Raw genomic sequence first — 19,835 nt, forward strand, 5'->3', positions numbered from 1 at the left:
TGTGCATTCAGGACACAAAACTGGATGTGTCTCTTCATACTCCAAGAAGGCTATGTAGCTTCCATCTCTTCCCTCCGCCAACCTTTATTTGGTTTTCACACTTCAAAGCTAAAGCAAGCTGTGCTGCCTCAGTGGAAATAAGGCAGCCGGGCAACTCTTCAGCTCGCAAGATGGAGATTTTGCTCCTGCCATTCACAGAGAAAGACGTAGCCCTGCAACCAGCCTGGCATGTCCATCCGTTACAAAGGACTCTAGGAGAGTGAGTCTGGAGTTAGGGAAGGGAGCTCACTGCAGTTCTTTATGACCTTTTTCCTACAAGGCACATCCTCAGATGTTTTGTGGCACTAAGCCATCATGACTCAATCAAAATGAAAAATGAACCTTGAGGGAGAAGAGCAGGGTGGGCCTACCCCAGCAGGCAACTGGGCAATTACCCTGTGACCTGGTTGGCCCGGGGGCAGGGGAGCGACACCTGCATTTTTTCATTTGTCCAGGAAGCTGCAGTAGCCCAAACCCCAGGAAATCCTGCCTACTGGCCTGTTTGTCCTGTCTGCTGGGAACGAGAGAACTGTCCTACCCTCGTGTGAAGGTCTGTTTGCTAAGTCACTGCATGATCTGGTATCATGAAAGAGAGGAAGGACTAATTTACTGGATCAATGTAACAACTTGTCCTGCAATGGAGGATTCTTTTCCAAATGTGTTCCTTTATAAGCCAGCTTACTTCTTTCTCAAATTCCCCAAAGAACTGAAAGCATATTAGATACCTTTCATTACCATACCACCTGCCCTCCTTCTACCCTGCCAATCCTTTGTGGGAAAAAGAAAGATGCCAGTAAACAAATGATCAACATAGCTGAGTTTAATCTGGAAGAAAGACTGCAACAGATGCAGAAAAAGTGAATTCAGATAACTTTCAGATGAAAATATAGTTTTCCACATCCCACTGGAGAATCTATAAGGAAATCTGTTCTCTGAGATGCAGAAAGAAAATAACAATAGTGGACAAACTCAAACACCATTGACCCATCTCAAAGTATAAGATAATACAATTTCTATTTTTCACATAGGTATAGGTACACAGTTGTATATAAACATATTTAGAAACATTACTGCATATTTACTAAACGTTAAGCATTATTATGTACTTGGAAGTGTGCCTACTACTTGCCATCTCAACCTCTCACTTCCAGCCATGAGGTCAAAGACCACATCTTTTTCCCATTTTGTAAATTGACCTTCCTTTACTCCACCCTGAAATTCAGTCTTGTGCCCCATACACAGGGTAAGGAACAAAATGTTTTGCCTCTCCATCTTTTTATGAGCTAATGCTTCAGATTACAAAATGCTTTACACGTCATTCAGTAATTGTCTCCTAACTCCAGTTGGTATTAATTACTCCATATTGCGATGGGGAGCTGACATAGAGAAAAGTTTTGTCTTTCCAAAGCTCATATATTATTGTAATTGCAGCATCAAAAGTAAGACTTTCCTCCCTTCCCCAAAATGGTGAGGGGTCCTAGGTCAAGCTGAAGGAATTTCTGGTTGCTCTTTCTCTCACTCTGCCTTGTCAGTAGGCCATTTTGTAACATCTGTAACCCCAAGATATCAGGAAGCACTGCTACATGTACTGGAGCAGCTGCCATCTTGGATAACCCCAAAGAATAAGCAACCAAACACTTGTATTAAAGATTGATACCAGAGGTCAGTTAAGAAGTGTGTTCTACATAAACAAGTGGGACTAAAACAAACTACTATAAAAAAAACTCCTGCATAGCAAAAGAAACCATAATAAAACAAAAAGACACCTATTGAATGGAGAAAATATTTGCACACCATACATTTGACATGAGACTGACATCCAAGATCTACAAAGAACCAACCACAACAAAAAAACAAATAACCCAATTAAAAAATGGGCAGAACTAAACAGACATTTCTCCAAAGAAAACATGCAGACTACAGACAGGCACATGAAAAATGTTCATCTCATTTATCAGGGAAAAACAAATCAGGATCACAATGACACCTGTAAGAATAGCCCATATGGAAAAAACCAGCAACAATAAGTGCTGGAGAGGATGTGGAGAAAGGGAACCCCCCTACACCAGTGGTGGGAATGCAGATTGGTCAAGTCTTTATGCTAATCAGGATGCAAAACAATAAAAATGGATCTGCCATATGACCCAGTAACTCCACTCCTAGGCATCTCCCCTAACATTTAAAAAATGCTAATTGGATAAGAAATTTGCATTCCCATGTTTATTGCAGCACTAAACCACCCAAGTGCCCCAAAACAGACAAGTGGATCAAGAAGATGTGGGCCTCCCTGGTGGTGCAGGGGTTAAGCACAGCACTATGAAGCAATTGGCAGCCTCTGCAGCACAGGTTGGATCCCTGGCTGGCCAGGGAGCAACCCACATGGTGCAGCAGACCTCTCCTGTCTCACTGCTGCTCCCCTCCGCAGTGTATTTCAGTAGATCTGCCTGTTCTGTTCCCTACTTTGTCTCTGGGGAATCCTCTCAGCCCCCACATCTCTGGCCTGTACCCCAGATCTTATATGCAAAAATAAATAAATCTTTTTTTAAAAAAGATATGGTATATATACACATTGAGTTATTACTCAACATTCAAAAAAGATAAACTCATGCTATTTGTGGCAACGTGGATGGAGATGGAAGGGATAATGCTAAGTGAAATAAATCAGAAAGAGAAATACCAGATGGTGTCACTAATATTGGAATATGGAGTAAATTAAACTAAGAGTCAGATAAAGACAAGCTTAAAAACTAACCCTTGAAAACCAACAATAGAACTGAAGCATCCAGGGAGAGGGCAGAGGGAGGGAGCAATAAGAATAAAAATGGAAGGAAGCCCAATGGACTATGATGGTGGACTGTGGGTGACTTGGTGGTGGGTGCACTATAGTGGTAATATCTGATGGTGATTTCCTAATATTACCTCCATTAAAAATAAGCAAATAATAATAAAAAACTTCACTTTAATGTCTAAAGGGAGAATTTAATAATTTTCACCTCTACTGTTAATATAGTATTATTCATTAATGTAAATAACCCAGAGTCAATTAGGAGATGGAACTCATAAAGAAAGCAGGGGGAAAGAAACATTTTTTTAAAGATTTATTTATTTATGCATACAAGAACTGGGGTACAGGCCAGATGTGTGGAGGGGTGAGAGGTTTCACCAGAGACAGAGTAAGAACAGAACAGGCAGATCTACTGAAATACACTGTTGAGGGGAGCAGAGGGTGAGTCAGGAGAGGTCTGCTGCACCATGTGGGTAGCTCCCTGGCCGGGGATTGAACTCGTGTTGCAATTGCGGCGGATTGCTTCATAGGTTGCATCTTAACCCCTTGTGCCACCAGGGAAGCCCGAAAGAAACATTTTTAAGAAACTCACTGCTTCCTGTTTCTCCAATAAATTAATTAAATAAAACAATTTTATGCAACAAAAAAAAGAAGTATATTCTAGTTAAGCCACTTCAACCATCTACTCTTTTAGCTTTGGTCCTTAGTGACAGATAACAGGTCACAAGCTCCCAGCTCTGCAAAGTGATTTGAGTCTATTTAGACCCAGACTAAGGTCCATCTGTCCATTACTTGTAGTCAACGTTAGTGCTCACTGACTTTTTGTTTTCAGACAACAGACAGAAGTGACAGGAGGACAAATTCAAGACTTGAAGGAAGGACATCAAGTTCAAAATGTCCTGTGTAAAATGTTTACATATTTGCTATCTATTCCAAGGGCAAGTGGTTATGAAAGTAAAGTAGAACTTAACACTTAGTAGTGTCCCTCAGGGTGTATTCAAGGTGGAGAAGCTGCTACTCGCGGATAGGATTAATATCCACAATATAATTACATCTCTGCAATTTCATTGCACATAAATAATTTATTTCTGACATTTAATATGGACCAGACATCACCTCATGGATGGTTCATAAAAGCAGGATCATATTTCCCATTTCTTTTGGGGTGATATTTTTGGGGCGATAGACAAGGATGGGTGGGGTAAGTGAAAAATTGAATCTTAAATCTGATCTAAATGATTTGTAAACAGAAATGTCTGGCCAAAGCCGCAGATACAATCCAAACCCCTTTTTAAAACATTTTAATCACGCCATGAAGAACTCAAGATGCCACTTTTTTTATTTTTCTTTTTTTAAAATTAATTCCCTTATGCCAACTCTGACTGGTAGGGGCTGCCTGGAGTATAAACTGAGAATTCTGAAATCCTGTCTGATCTCAGTAGGAATGGGTTTTATGAGCACTTGGTAAGTTATTACTGCCACATAGGGAGAAAGTTGAAGATGAAACATATACCAGGGATTTGCCATTCCAAACTGACCCCAAATTCCTCTTATATCAGCATTTCTCTGTTTTCCTTGTGACAATGAAGAAGAGTTGTTTAGCAGGCTCTATGTGCCAAATTTTTTCATTCCTAGAAAATATTGCTATTATATCACCACTAGGCATTCTAGCTAATAAAGCAAGAGTTTAGGTTATTTTTATCTTGCATGAAAATGTCTTAAAATTTTATTCACACCATCTTTAGAGTACACAGTAAGTTACTGGAGCAAGGTAGAAAATAATAGCAGAACATTTCCCATCCCCAGCTCCCATATCACTGAGATGTAAAACCTGACAGTTGAGTGTTGAAGTCAAGAACATCACACAAAAAAGCAATTTCTGTGCAGCCAAGGACACCAAATCCACTCATCCTAACCTATTTCCTCTTCGAATCTAAGTGAGACAAAATATTCTATAATGAAGACTCTCTCTGGGCAATGCAACGGAACCAGATTAGCATTATCTCTTCTCCTGGCAAGTTGTGTAGGTTCCTGGTGCTAAGTGAAGAGCAGTTGAGAATGAGACAATCAGAAGTTGCCATGATGGATGCTTTCAATCCCATGTCACTGAATTTGATAGATTCCTTCCTGCAAGGAGGTTAGACAGCTAGGGCTGAACAGAACCTAGAATCAGTAGATTTGCCCTCTATTCAGGATATTCAAGCACAGACAGAGTGTGCCAGAAAACCTTAGGCCCTGAGGAAGTTTCATCCTTATAAACTCGGGCTCACTGTAAATCTATAGCGTTGCTAATGGACCTCTGCTCCTGCAAGGAGACAAAGTTTCAGTCCATGGTCCAAGTAATTAAAGTCTAAGTCCCTTTTCAGAAACAGAGACCCTGGGGGGCCATATCAGAGATAATCTCACTCCTTTGTTCCAGCTTTCTCTGCTGAACTCCTCATTATGGGCTGTGAAATCCACCTTCCTGAGAGATAGGGTGGAAATCTCCCCTAGAGCAATTAGGTATTGATTCCAACTGTGGGGAAACCAATTTTATTTTTACATTTCTGAAATATGGTGGAGGACAATTTCCTAGCCTGGGCTCTAGGAACCTCAGCATAACAGCTGTAAAGATGGACTCTTCCAAGTACTGAAGGAAGGCTCTCAATCCTTTGTTGAATGAGCAAAACCAGGAGGGCTCCCCAGTCCTCCTGCAGTCAGACCATTACCTAGTTCATGCCTCCATCCCCACGGAGGACCACAGATGGGGTCTCCAGTTCCTCCCCACCTTCAATCCATTTGGCAAATGGACACAAAGGGTCAGGGCCACCAGATGTTTTTCAGTGACCTGTGTGCACTCAGCGAGGGATCAAGATCAAGTCACTGATGAGTTTTCCTTGTGGACCTGGAGCCCCCAACAGAAGTGGTGATCACAGGAGTCAGGAGCCTCCACCTTGGAGATGGGAATTTTCAAGGAGACTTAGAGGCTTGACCTCCAAAGGGGAAGCCTGGTTGGAGCTCAGAAATAAAATACAATAAAAACTTTGTCTGGAACAGGTTTACATAGGATCCCCTGGGTAATGAAAAATTACAAGAAATTCCATCTGAGAGTTCAGCTGAGCATCCTAACCTTGGTTTCTGCACATCTGTAAGTCCTATTAGTGCTTATGAAATTGACTTGCCTGTGGATTGATTTGGAACTGTAGTTATGCAGCCGGAGCTGTGAAGATATGAGAGCTAACATATGGCTTCCCTCACCCCCTGCACAGAACTTTCTTTGCAGGAGATATAATAAGTGGCACATAGCTCCAGAGTAACCCCATCCTTAATTCTCACTGCCACCCCTGTACAGGAGTATAAGCGGGTGTCTCCCCAGCCACTGCTCAGTTTCCATGAGTCTGTGGGTAGAGATGGTTGGCATGTGGCTGCTGGAACACGGAGCTGGATTTTCTTCTTAGCATGCTACAGCCCCCCTAGACCCATGGCAGACAAAGGCATCACCAAATCCTCACTAAGCTCACATAAAAGCCCAGAGAAAGAGAAACACTCCCTCTCTAACTGCCTTTCTTACAACATATGGCCTCCCAGCCTCACACATTCTACTACGATGAAATTCCTATTTAAATATCCTAGCCGAGGACTCCAAAATGGCACCGGCTCCACCGTGCCTGTTCTGTTTTCCTGTTAGAGCTCTGCCTTTACCAGAGTCCCACTTCCCTGCACACATACCTCACAAATGGGCTGCGCCAGATGGGCTCTTAATCACAGTAATCAGCTGGGAAATTAAATGTTAGAAAACCCAGCTTGTCTGCTGAATTTTCCCACTTGAGATCAGGGCCTGAGCTGTCACGATGTCCTATAGGAGACCCAGGCTGCTTTTATAGAAGAGTCAGTGCAACAGACCCAGAGTGGGCCTTGTGTTTTATGGGCACTTGTGTTTCTCAGAAAATGACTGCAGTTCAACTCAGTTTTGTTTTGGTTCTGATGGCTGCTATTAGTACCACCTATTTACAGAACACACACCTCTGAGGATCTCAAAACATTTACAGGAATTAACTAAGTCTTGAAACAGCTCTGCAAGTAGGCAGAGTCTAGATAGCACTTTCTTAGGGAAAATTTCGTTACCAGCACATGTAGACAGAGTCCCACGGCCCTCTCATTTCCAGGCAATGCTAAAGCTGTAAAATGAGGTAGTATTTATACTATATTCACTAGATTATTACTCTAATATACTCCCTCCACAAATGATACTGGTGTGCAAATACCGTGTTTTCTTTCTGTGAATCACCCCACAAGTGTGTACTAGAGGATTTCTCTAGTAAAGTATCTGTAGATGGATTGACTGGATTGCAATAAACTTGTACCTCTTTCTAGAGTACCTTTACCCTCTCTGCCAAGAGATTCCTAGAATTTGCTCAAATGTCACTTCCCCAGGGGACCCTCACGTTCTATCATCAACTGGTGATCCTGTAGTACCCTCCTTCTCTGGAACTTACCCCAATCTACTGCAATTATTAAAGGCATAATAATGAAAATACAATAACTTTATGGTCTTTGATGCAGACAGGCCTCTGTTTCAAACCTAGTTCTGGCATTGTGAGACACTGGGAAGTGTAATGAACTTTCCTCATCTCCTCTAGAAAGGAGGGATAACCATCACTTTAGAATCTATCATGGCACAGTCTGTAGTAGGAGAAAACAATTTAATATTTGTCATCCTGGGAATGATCAAATCATAACTGGTATCTGAATGTTGGGAGACATTCTGTAGACTAGAATCCATAGATTACATAAATCTATAGACTAGACATTTACAAAGAACTGACAAAGAAATACTACAAAGAAAGACATATTAAGTATGAAAAACAAGCTTCAGAGAATATATATGGTTCTGTGAATTCATTCTATGAATGAGACACTCCCACATTATGTTGTTATGAAGTACAAACTTCCTAGAGGTAAGGAATGAGATAAGCAAATAAGATAAGCTATAGGAAGCTGCATAAATAAAATGCTCAGGAAGGTGGTAGCTACTACTGTTGCTATGGTATGGGTTTCTTGGAGGGGGAGCTGTGTTTTAATCTTTGTATTTCTAGTTCCTACACAGTCCCTGGATCATCATAGGGCTGATTAATTGAGTGAAGGAAAAAGACTCAATGACTGAAGCAATTAGGAATTGTTGAGTCAGGAAACAAAAGCACTAATATGGATCAAAAGGTCTTACACATTGTTTGGGATGGTTTTTAATGTGGAGAGGCAGCATGGCCCTTTGGGAAGAATTGGGGCTGAGAGTCAAGAGACCAGGATTCCAGATTAGTGTTTCTTAAAGTGTGGTCTCTGGACCACCAGCTGCCAATTACCCAGCAGGCTTATTAATCATACAGATTCCAGGCTCATCCCCTGATCTGAACCAGACTCTCTGGGATTGTAATTCAGGAATCTGTGTTGTAACAATCTCCTGTTTTATCTGCAGATTAAATTTGAGAATCACCATTTCACAGATCCTGTTCTGTCTTCCTGTTTGACTTTGGGCAAGTTACTAACATTTTCTAGAATTCAGTTCCTTCCTACAGGGTAGGGGTTGCCTTGCCAATGCTCCTTTAAGCTGTGAAAGTCTATGCCTATGACTAATCCAACTCCTGCCTTTAGATAGACCTTAAAGAGCCATATAAGATAGACTGTTCGACCTGGTTTGGGTCCCTGGGCAATATGAATACTTTTCAAATTCAGAAGAAGCTGCTTGTTTTTGCCCTTGTTCCTTATGTACCTTCGTAACTAAAACCAATTAGCGAGGACATTCTTTTTTTTTTTCCATTATACATTTTTCTTTATTTTTTAAATTTTATATATTTTTATATCATTTTTCATTTTGCACAATGTATGCATTTCATCTTGGTTACATTCTCCATACAATTCCCACCCCCCCTTATTTTGACCCTAATCCCTCCTGCCCCCTGTAGAGCCAGAAGGAAAAAGAAAAATACTGGATGGTCTCACTCATAGCAGGAATTTAGAAAACCTAAATAAGGGAACAGGAAAAAGACTAATTTTAATAAAGTAAAAATCAAAATCAACAGGCAACTATAAACCAGTGAGGACATTCTTGAGCATTCTTGAGGATTGGTTCTCAATGATCAAAATATCTCAATTTTACATTTTAATAGATTTGTTATAATTTTAATAGCATATTAAAATCGTATCATTATTAGAAGAAACAACATAACAAATACACACACACACACACGCACACACACACACACTCCACACAGGAAAGGACAGATGGTACAAAGCCCTTGAAACAGATACTGAAAGCAATGTTAGGTCAAAGTTACTGAAGAAGACCAATGAAATGTCTTTTTCTGACCATGGGTATGATAGAAATAAGAAGAATGTATCCAGTTCAGTCATTTTCATGGAAATTGAAGGCCAAGAGCACTGATGACTGAGCTGAAGAGGGACTTTCTAGCATGGTCTACCTATAGTAGGTCAAGAAATGTCACCTGATAACCCCCGATATATCCCAAAAGTTTATAAGAGGTTAAACCCAAAACCAAATCAACTCTATCTTTCAGCTAGTTTCTTAGAGTCACCAAGAAATGGCTCTAAGTCATAAGAAGAATGTACTGAAAGAGATTTCTGCATAACACAAGGTCTTTGAAGTCAGTGGTTCTGTATTTGTCTTCTCCACCCTATTTATCAGGATTATTGTCTTGAATGACTTCCTTAGTCACAGAACCCTGATACACTTACCTATAAAGCGGGAATAATAATGAGATCTATTTTTCAAGGTTATTGGGAAAATTGAATGAAAATATGTTGTAAGCTGCCTAGCTTTGTGCCTAAGGCATATCAAGCACCCCTTCTATATTTAAAAGAAAACACTTCTTCCAGTGACTATACAGCAAATAACTGTCCTTTGAGTACTATCTTGTCTTCCTCATTGGGACCTGATAGCATGGAGAATTAGGACTATTCAAGCAGGTCACACTTTTGGAAATTCTCACATTGGTTTAATTCTCAAGTTTCTATGTTACTCAATCCTGCTCCATATTCCCTTTAGTGATTAAACCCAAATCACACACATAAATGAGTTCTTTTGTCAAATGGTGGAGTTGAAGATTCTTTGAGAGGCAGTTTGAAATGTGTCTTACAAAACTACCACCAAGGTTTTTGATGTCTGCGCAGAGTCAGTGATTTGGGGTTGAGGAAATCCTATGGGCTGAAGACATTTTTTCAGCAGATAGTTAAGTGCACAAAAGGAACACAAGACCCAATGCTTCTAATCATTGTAAAAGTGGGATCCCACTTATAAAAGTAATTTGAAAGGTTGATTATATGGATGGTAGAAATGAAGGGACTAAACCAGAAAACTCATTGGCAATCCCAGTCTAGAGCTAAACAAGACACCTGGAAATAAGGTAGCCTCCAGTAGCCTAGATTGCTGGAGTTGGGCATTTCTTGTATTTATACTGAGCTCACATTTTGTCACCCCAACAATTTCAAGCTTTTTCATAGAAAAATTTCTAGGGGGGAAGTTAAAACTGCTGAATTTAAAGCCACCGTCTTTGGAACTGTTTGGACTTAGAGTAGGAGACTGGCTGAGGGCCCTTATAGATGTGGTCCCGCGCTTTCTTTTTATTTTTTATTGAGGTCACACTGGTTTACATCATTGTATTTCAGAAGTGTAGGCTCCCTCTTCAGGTGTTGTTATCATAGCGCACCCACCACCAAAGCATAGTCCACCACTGTAGTCCACTGTGCTCCCTCACCAACACCCCCCCCCCCCCCCCCCCCCCGCCCATGTCTCAGTTCTATAGCCAGCTTTCAAGTGTTGGTTTCTAGTTTGGCTTTATCTGACCCTTTGCTTGGTTTCTTTATATTCTACATATAAATGACACCACCTTGTTTTTGTCTTTCTCCTGCTGACTTATTTCACTTAGCATAATCCCTTCTCTTTTTTTTAAGATTTATTTTACTTATTTATACATACAAGAACTGGGGTCTAGGCCAGAGGTGCGGGTATGTGTGTGTGTGGGGTGGGGGGGATTCACCAGAGACAGAGTGGGGAACAGAAGAGGCAGATTTACTGAAATAAGCTGCTGAGGGGGGCCACAAATAAAAGAGAAGAGGTCTGCAGGGTTAGCTCCCTGCCAGGAATTGAACTCACACTGAGACTTTAACCCCTGCACCACCAGGGGAGCCCCATAATCCCTTCTTGCTCATTTCTGGCCCTTCTTCCTGTCCCCATCTTACCCTTCTACTCTCCCGCTCTCACATCTGCCTTCTCATACTCCCTTTCTTTTTCATGTTTGAGTGAGACGTTGTATCTTAGACTTTACCTTCCTAGAAACATGTCTCACCCTTTTCTTGCTCACTGCCAAGTGCCCATCCCTGGCAGAGAGCTGAGCAGACAGTAGCACAGAAAACAAAAAAAAAAAAGTGGTTTGTTTTTCCTTTGTTAAATCTACTATACTCCACTATTTCTTACTGCTAGACATATATTATGTTATATATTAATGCATTTGTTTATTCACTACCTATAAGCTACGGGAGTCCCAAGAGGGAGATAATGTCTTCCTCCCTTGCATACTCCCACAAACAGCCACTTCAACAGTGACTGGTGATTCACCAAGTACAGCTGCCTGACTCAGAACTGGCATGATAGTACAACACACTCTGGACCTTCCAAGGGAGTAGGGACTGTGTCTCACTCATACTGGCAGATAATAGAGCGCCTGACACATCAAAGACACTAAACAAATATTGATAGAGGAAGGCAGAGAGGCAGTGTGAATGAATGATACTCAAAAGAAAAAAATCCCAAATGTTTCAGTGAAGCTGAACATGCAGCAAAATAAACTAATATGCTTTTTTATTCATTCTAGCCTACATTCATTCAACAATATTTATTGAATGCCTAGTTAGTGCCAGCTATTCTACTTGGTGCCAGTGACTGGCAGATTCATTATATTTGAGTGGAAAAACAGGTCTATATGGAATGTCCACTTTAGTGGGGAAGATGGAGGACGCACAAGTAGTTGCATGTGAGCTGGTGCTACTAGTGGGGCAGGAGAGAGTAGACCTCCCCTTGTCAAAGCAGGGAGGAAATGCAAAGGAGAGAGGAGAAAAGGAAGGAGACTAAAGAATCTTCAACAAAATCCATGTGCCCCTGCAGCAAGGAACTCATTGTAAAGACCAATGTACTTAGGACATTAGTCACTCTTTAAAGTGATGGCAAATGCTGGTATAACAAACAGATATCTTTTATGCGCAGTGGTATTGACATGCATCCAGCCAAGAAACCCAACATTCTCATTTGACTGACTCACTTGACAGACTCAAATGCCTGAGCTCAAGTGCAGGCTGATCTCTTTGACCTTGGCACCAACATATGAACTATTCAGTATTTTTTAACAAGCACTGGAAAGTGGTAGGTTTTTGTTTGGCTTGGCTTTCACAGATATCTTTTGTCTTGCACCTGGAATTCAATATAATATTTTGTGCCAGGCATTCAAGCTCAAGAGAAAAGAATGGCAGAGATAAAGGTTGAGGAAGAAAGGCATTTGAGAAATTATCAAGATAGTTATACAGACACTCAAATGTTAAATGAATCTACTTTAAAAAGGGGCCCAGAAATTAGTTACAATATTGACTTAGAATAAATCAACTTCAAGTTTAATTAGTTTGAACATCAAGGTGGGCAAGAGGGAAACCAAGGTGCCCCAGAATTTGATCAGACATAACTCTTTGATTGGGCCCCTATTGTGACCATCCTGGCCTGCCCAACACCAGAAGTGAAGACACGGATGCTGATCTCCACATCTGCAAAACGGAATCTTTGCTACTGAATTGACAGAAAGATGGGAGAGACCTTGAGCTCACATATGTGGAGCACAAGGAGAGAAAAGGACCACAAGGAGAGAAAAAAAACAAACCCTCAAGTAAAATACTCCTTATCACCAGGCACGTCTTTTTATTCAGTTTTTCAGAATTTTTTCTTAGTTGTAAGGAGTTGTATGTAGAAATGTAGAGGCAGACAGTCAAGAATTTCAAACCCAGTCCCACCACATGGGTATCTGCTCTGGGTGAGTTCTTTCATTTCCTCTTAAATGATTTTTTTTTCATCTACAACATAATGCATTGGAAAGGAAATAAAATCACCTACCACCAATAGATGCCCAATAAATGTTTATTACATTTTTTATTCCCTAATAGGAACACAGGGTAAGGACCAAAGCTGTGTTTGTTGTCTTGTGTGTTTTAGCAAGACATGGAGGACTGAAGAACAGCTAATTGGTGATGTGCAAAACACACGTTGAGACACGGGACTGAGCGACCAAAGTAAACACTGGCCTTTCAGCAGCAAGAAAGGAAACACAAAAGACACAATTCTTTGGGGACATTGTTTCTTTCTCTTTTGCATTTGAGACCTATCTCTGTGGTTCTCCTACAAGACCATTGCATCTGCAAACCAGTGTCCAAGCTCAAGTACGCTCTATGAAAAAGTTGGATGCTGCACACAGCTATCCAGTCACACAGGTAGGTTCCCTCACTTCTTCTCATGTCAGTCTTTCCTCCATGACTACAGGTTCCAGAGGCTTCTTACAATACAAGTTGCTGCTGCCCTTATGTGCTCTCACCCTGGGTCAAGCAAGCCTATGTTACTCTAATTTTGCTTGTTATTTCTCGTATGAAAGGCAAGATCGAGAGAAAGGGAGAAGGATGCACATTCCCTGCACAGTTGTGAGCCCCTAAAGAAGTATCCTGCCTGAAAGGGTGTAACTGCAAAACTCAACTGCTAACGAACTAAACGGTAATTCACATACACTCACAAAGTCTCATTCAAAAGCCTTTTATCCACATTTTCTAAAATTCCTATTTGTCAAAAAAAAAAAAAAAGCCAGAAATAGAAGAGATCTTTGTAATGGCTTACCAGTTAGCTGAACTTCAGAAATATTAGGTTTATAAAAATATTACATGGACTATTGCATTTTCCTTATCAACATGACATAAATATAATACAGGTAATAGCATTTATATTATAATAAAATACATGATAAGTCCATCCATCCAATAAATATTTATTAAGTACCTTCTGTAGATTAAGCAATATACTAGATTAACAGAAATGTATATATGGAAGGAGTTTTCACATTCCCTTGAATGGTACTTATCAATATAATAATATGTAGTTCTTGTACACCTACCATTATAGTTACTTTTCATGGACTACTTCTCAAATGTTTTTCCAGTATATCACATTTTATTTTCATGGTATTTTTGTAAATATTGCTTTTCTGCTCTTAGTTCATTCTCTCTTCAAAGATTTTTGGGTTAATCTCCCAAAACAGTCATCTCTAGCTTGAAAAACAGGGGCTCCTCATATAAGATGATTTTATACTCACTACAGAACAATTGATTCGATAGTGTTGGCCTCACATGCCAAGTAGAAAAGAAACATATAGTCCCAGGATGATGGATGCCTCAAATAAAGCCATCCTTTTTCATAGATTCCAGGGTAATTCATGTTTGCAGTGGTATTCAGAGAAAAAGAATGAGGAAAAGGGACAGAAAAGAGAATGACCATCAAAATAACTATAGTTCTCAAGCGTATATCCCTTATTTTTAGATTAAATGAGGGTTTTCTTTTCGATTCACTTAACACGTAAATACTAGTACTTAATAGGTGCTAGGAAAGGACGCAGGTTATTTCAAGTAAAGGTAAGAGAAAAATGTCCCTAGCTAAAATATATATATACACATATATAAATTCTATATCTTTTGAATAATTTAAAAATGACTAAGATGTGACTTTTTTTATTTTAAAAGAATGCTAGTTCATATTACTTGTGCCCATAATCCCACAATAGCTGTGCTAAAATATAGGAACATGGCATCTCTTAAGAGTGGCAAGCAAATCATGTTGCCACCTAGGAAGGCTCTGAAATGGCAGATAATGACTCAGGAAGTGATAAAGGCTGGAGACAAATCATAAATGCAGAAAGGAGGAGACACATGGCATTGGGCATCATCCCACATGCTCCAGAGACAAGAGTTCCTCGAAACTCCTACCACTACTAGCTACTGTTTATTGAATTCTTTTTAAATGCGAGGTACATCCAAAGATGTATAAATATTCTCATTTAATTCCCACAAAGGCAAAACACAGCAGGTGGTATTTTTCTCATTTTATGCATTGGCTAGGACATGAAGCAGGGGAAAGTGACATATCTAAGCTTACATGGTCAGATAATGTGGAACCAAGGTCTAAGCCAAGATCAGGGACTATGTGACTCCAAGACTTGTCCTATTTTGTTAACATCCAGTCAAGTTCACTCTAAAATTCAACATGGGGAAATCCACTTCAAAGAGAAGCAATGCTTCCAAAAACTCCCATTATCTCCAATGGTGGCTCATGTTTGTTGGATGGAAGCTCTAGATGCTCTCTCTATAAAGAGATACATATTTTCACATTTGTGTGTGTTGGAGGAGAGGGGGTGAGGGGGTGTGTATGTGTGTGCACTTTGGGGGCAGGGCAATTTCCAGACCCCTAACTACTATGACTAAGAACCAGCAGCCTTAAAATTGCAGGACCTGACAGGGATGCAGTAGACAGAAATGTTGTTTTGGTCAAACCAACCAGGTTGATGCAAATCGTATAGTATAAACAATTTTTCAGAAGCATAGACTCTGTCCTAAATAGGGGCTAGTCATGACAGTGACCCTAAGTTCTGAAGATATTCACAAAGCACCCAGGCTATAGCCTGATCCTTTGAATGGGAATGAATCAGCGACAGCGTAATAGAGAGTAGGTAAGAACATGGCTACAACAAATGTCAACTTTATGGTTGGGCTGTGCCCTTTGGTCATGACCTTGAAGCTCAAGGAATTGGCTCAGACAGATCGGAACTGAGTGGCCATGTCACAGACAGCCCACAGCCCAGCAGGACACCGCTCTCTACCTCTGCCATCATGACACCACCATCTGCAGCAACTGAGCTGAGATTTCTCAAGACCAAATTTATCACACCCGAGATTCCATTCTTATATAAGAATCACCTGTCGCTGGTACATAAATTTCAGCACCTAGCTGAGCCAAGGGTAATGAAGATTTAAAAGGAAGGGGCCTGAATAAATATTAAGCAGATTTCCTCTCTATGGGGCTGAGTTTTGAAAAATCTTCATGCCCTTATATGTCCCTCAAAGGAGAAGACTGTCATTTTTCTACTTTCAGTCTGCCCCTACTGGGGGTGGAGGGAAGATGCTCTAAGAGCCACAGGCAATTTGTCTTCCTGGAGGTCCAAGCTATGACCCTGGTTTGCTCCAGCTCATGCCTATCCTCACAAGTTTCAATTGTTCTCATCATCAGCTAAATTAACCATAAACTAATGTCTTGACTCACAGTGCTGAAGCTTTAGAGAAATCAGAACAAACCTGGGGCTGTGCATCACTGTATCAAAAACTGCAGGCCTAAGAAGAACTGTAGCAATGGCCGTTGTACTTATACATGTATTTATACAGCATTTAAAGATTCCTTTAGCTTGTGCTTGCTTTGGCAGCACATATACTAAAATTGGAGTGATACAGAGATTAGCATGGCTCCAGCAAGAGGATGACATGCAAATTCATGAAGCAATCCATATTTAAAAAAAAAAAAAGATTCCTTTAGCTTGAAATCTTGGGATGGAGGTTCAAGTAAGTTGTTTGGGAGCGAAAAACGTACCATTTGTAAGTGACAGAAGGAAATAGTTGTCTAAGGAGTAATGAGCTGGAATAACAATGGATAGGAAGGCAAGGCACAGGGAGGTTTCTAACTCAAAAGAAAGCCAAGAAAATTACCTACAGCCTTTGTTTGGTGAAATTTGGAAAATTAAATTAAAACTAGCAAACATCTGGGAAGGGTTGAGTCAGTAACCTTGGGCAAATTGTTCCCTCCTCTGAGTTCCCCTTTGTACAATGTAGGGATAGAATGAAGGCTTCTCCTGCACTAGCATGCCATGAAGGAAGGTAGAAGAAAAGGCCTTTAAAGCCAACATAATTACTCCTCTGTCCAGGGAAATATAAACAACAATAACTCCAACAGCCTTCAGCTCTGCTTTTGAATGAGTTCTTTGCTTCTGTTTGAGAGGTAAAGTAGTTCACTCCTTAGGGAAAATATAAGTGGAATGGTAGACCATGCCCTCTTGCCTCTGGCTTCATTATGTGATTTTGAATTATTATTAACACAAAGAATATTCAATGTAAGTTAACAAGATTTCACCGAGTAGTCACCATGTACCCAAAGCTGCAGCAGGTCCTCTGGGATAGACGAGAAAAACTGCCTGGCAAATTGTTTAGGAGCCTCAAGTATCTCAGTGTTTTCTGAGGTTTACATGTCCATTTTAAAAGTCAAACAGAAAAGTCCATTTTGAAAGTCTATTTTTCATTAACTAATTAAATATTTTTTCTTACATCATTGTAGGGCCTATAATTCTCCTGCCACCGTATCACAAGTGAACCATCACCACATTCACTTGTGTTCATCCCTTCATTGTTTAGTCCCCCCTCTGACTCCCACCTTTGCTATATGCCTCAGTTCTAAGGTCAATTTGCTAGTTTTGAATTTTTCTTAACCTTTTGTTTGGTTTCTCTATATTCGACATTTAAGTGAGACCATCTGGTATTTATCTTTGTCCTTCTGACTAATTTTGGCTAGCATAATCCCTTCCAGCTCCATCCATATTGCCATGAATGGCATGAGCTTGTCTTTTTTGATCAGTGAGTAATATTCCATTGTGTAAATATACCACAACTTTTTGATCCATTCTTCTATTCGAGGGCATTTGGGTTGTTTCCATATCTGGGCTATTGTTGAAAATCTATTTTTAAATGAATTATTACTTCTGTCTATTAATCTAAGCAACTGAATTTGAGCAAACATGCTTGTTTTTAAGCTCTTGCTAATATACACAACTCACGTAGTATGTTGTTTACCTGGTTATGTCTACAAGAAGCCCTACATTGGCATTTATAGATCTTATATTGTTTGTATTCTGTTTGGGTGCCTCTAGATAAAATGTAAATAAAAGTCAATTGAAAAAAATCTGAACTTTCAAGAAATGCATACTTGTTCATTTTGAAGTTGTACTCAAATGTAATCTCTATACGATCTGAAGAAAACTGAATGAATCCTTTTTTGGAAGCTGCTCTACTTCCTGACTGTGAACACTGGTTAATATTTTTACACAGCTATTGAACACTGTTGCTGCTGTTCAAGTTAATTCCTAGCAATGGTCTATTAATCTTTGGCTTATACTTACTTTTCAGATACAAAGTAGAGGGTCAGTTATATGATCTTCCCCATACTATTTTGCTCTCCTTAACAGTTTTCTAAAACAAGTCACTAATCAACTTACTGTCAATGATAATCTTTTCAAAAATATGCTTTTGATGCAAAACAGAACATCTCAGGAAGTAAAGGGGTTTCAAACAAGGTCTTTCTGATGCAAATTATCTGCATCATAACCTGAAAGTGTTACAGGGCAGGGAGAGGGGCAGCCCAAACCCCACAAACCTGCCTATTCTAAATGGGTTCTGCCATCCGCCGCATCAACACAAAACATATGAGACTTTAATAGGAAGGAACTTTAATACAACTAGAAAGTACAGGAAAGGCAAGGAATCTAGTTTCTAAATCAAGCACCCAAAGTTACCCGTCTCCTCATGGGTAAAACTCCATCCAAATGGGATTGGCCCAGAGCAAGGCCCCAAAGCCTGCCACAAGTCTAAAGCATCTTCCAGTGGGGACCCACAGAAAAGGGTCAGAAACAACCAGACAAGCCCAGAAGGAAAAGAGCAAAATCAAAATCAAGACAAAAACCGCCATTGTCACCTCCCCACGGGTCTCTCACCCACATCTGTGTCACCCAGTCTACGACCAAAAGGCAAGCGCAGTTTCTTCACATGTCTTTTCATTGCATGTGCCTCTTCCAGGTCTCCTGGCTCCATCCTGCTTCCTTCCTTCTTCAGTCTCCTCTGCAGCATCTTCTCTCTCTGCTCAGCTCCACCCACCTTTTGGTTGGGGCAGGAAACCTGGAACCTCCCCCTTTCCTGGGGACCACCCTGTTACAATAGTACTGGTCCTAGCTGTTCTGTATGGCTTGTGTGTGCTTTCATTTATATGTATGTAAACACAGGGTATAACCCTTACTGGAATTTGCCACTCAATTCTTTCTAAGCAAGAATTGAAATGGGTGATAAACTCAATGGACTATGGTGAAGGATTATTGGGGCTATGATGATGGGTGTGGTGTGATAACATACATTTGTAGAGGTGTTAACCTATATTCCTAAAACACATAGAGTTTTTCAAATCAAAATTACTCAATGAACATAAAATGAAAAAAACGATGAAAGTATGCAATTCTCATTCATATGAAATACTATGCTGGGTTTCCCTGCTTTTCTTCCAACAACCAAAGCACTATTTTTGGATCTTAGGTGTCATACAATTGGTATCTGAACTATCAAAACACCTTTATGTCACTGCCTTTATGGAGAACACAGTAAGAGGAGAGGCAGGTTTTAGGGTGACCAACAACCCCAGGTTTCCCAGGACTGAGTAGGTTCCTGGGATATGGCACTGGCCATGGGGAAGTTGCAGACAAAAGGAGAAGTTGTTCATCTTACAGATGTTATATTGTTCATAGTTGTAGCTGGGGACACAAGTACAGGGAAGCAAAGTGCTTTGTACATTGAGCCCATTACTAGAACCAGATGTGGGACTCATTCAGTCTTCTGTATTCTGAGAGCACATTTGCATACAGGCAGATCTCCATGTCCTCTCTGCCTTACTTTCACCTGAAACTGTAAGAAAACCCTTGTCATCTCTTACCTTTTCTGGGTGCTCCCATTCCAAAAGTGTTGGGTAGAAATGCCATGGGCATGAGTGTTTGGGGCACTTGGCTGTTATCCCATATCATTCAGGAGGAACAATATTGCCACTTCATGTTTCGAACAGCAGAATGACAAAGGGACTGAGAAATATTATTGC

At 40.4% G+C, this 19,835-nt stretch overlaps 1 long non-coding RNA gene and 1 other non-coding gene across 6 annotated transcripts in view; one reads left to right on the forward strand and one right to left on the reverse strand.

The window, feature by feature from the left end:
* The window catches only part of LOC119240779 (uncharacterized), a 274,220-nt gene that overhangs the window by 76,373 nt on the left and 178,012 nt on the right, over positions 1-19,835 (reverse strand). The gene's annotated exons all lie outside the window — the stretch shown is intronic.
* On the forward strand, positions 16,347-16,450 carry LOC119242520 (U6 spliceosomal RNA). Its single transcript, XR_005124518.1, has one exon. It is a non-coding gene; the product is annotated as a U6 spliceosomal RNA (small nuclear RNA).

This window comes from Talpa occidentalis, unplaced genomic scaffold (genome assembly GCF_014898055.3).
Source record: "Talpa occidentalis isolate TD23 unplaced genomic scaffold, MPIMG_talOcc4v2.1 talOcc4.12, whole genome shotgun sequence".
Lineage (NCBI taxonomy): Eukaryota > Metazoa > Chordata > Mammalia > Eulipotyphla > Talpidae > Talpa > Talpa occidentalis.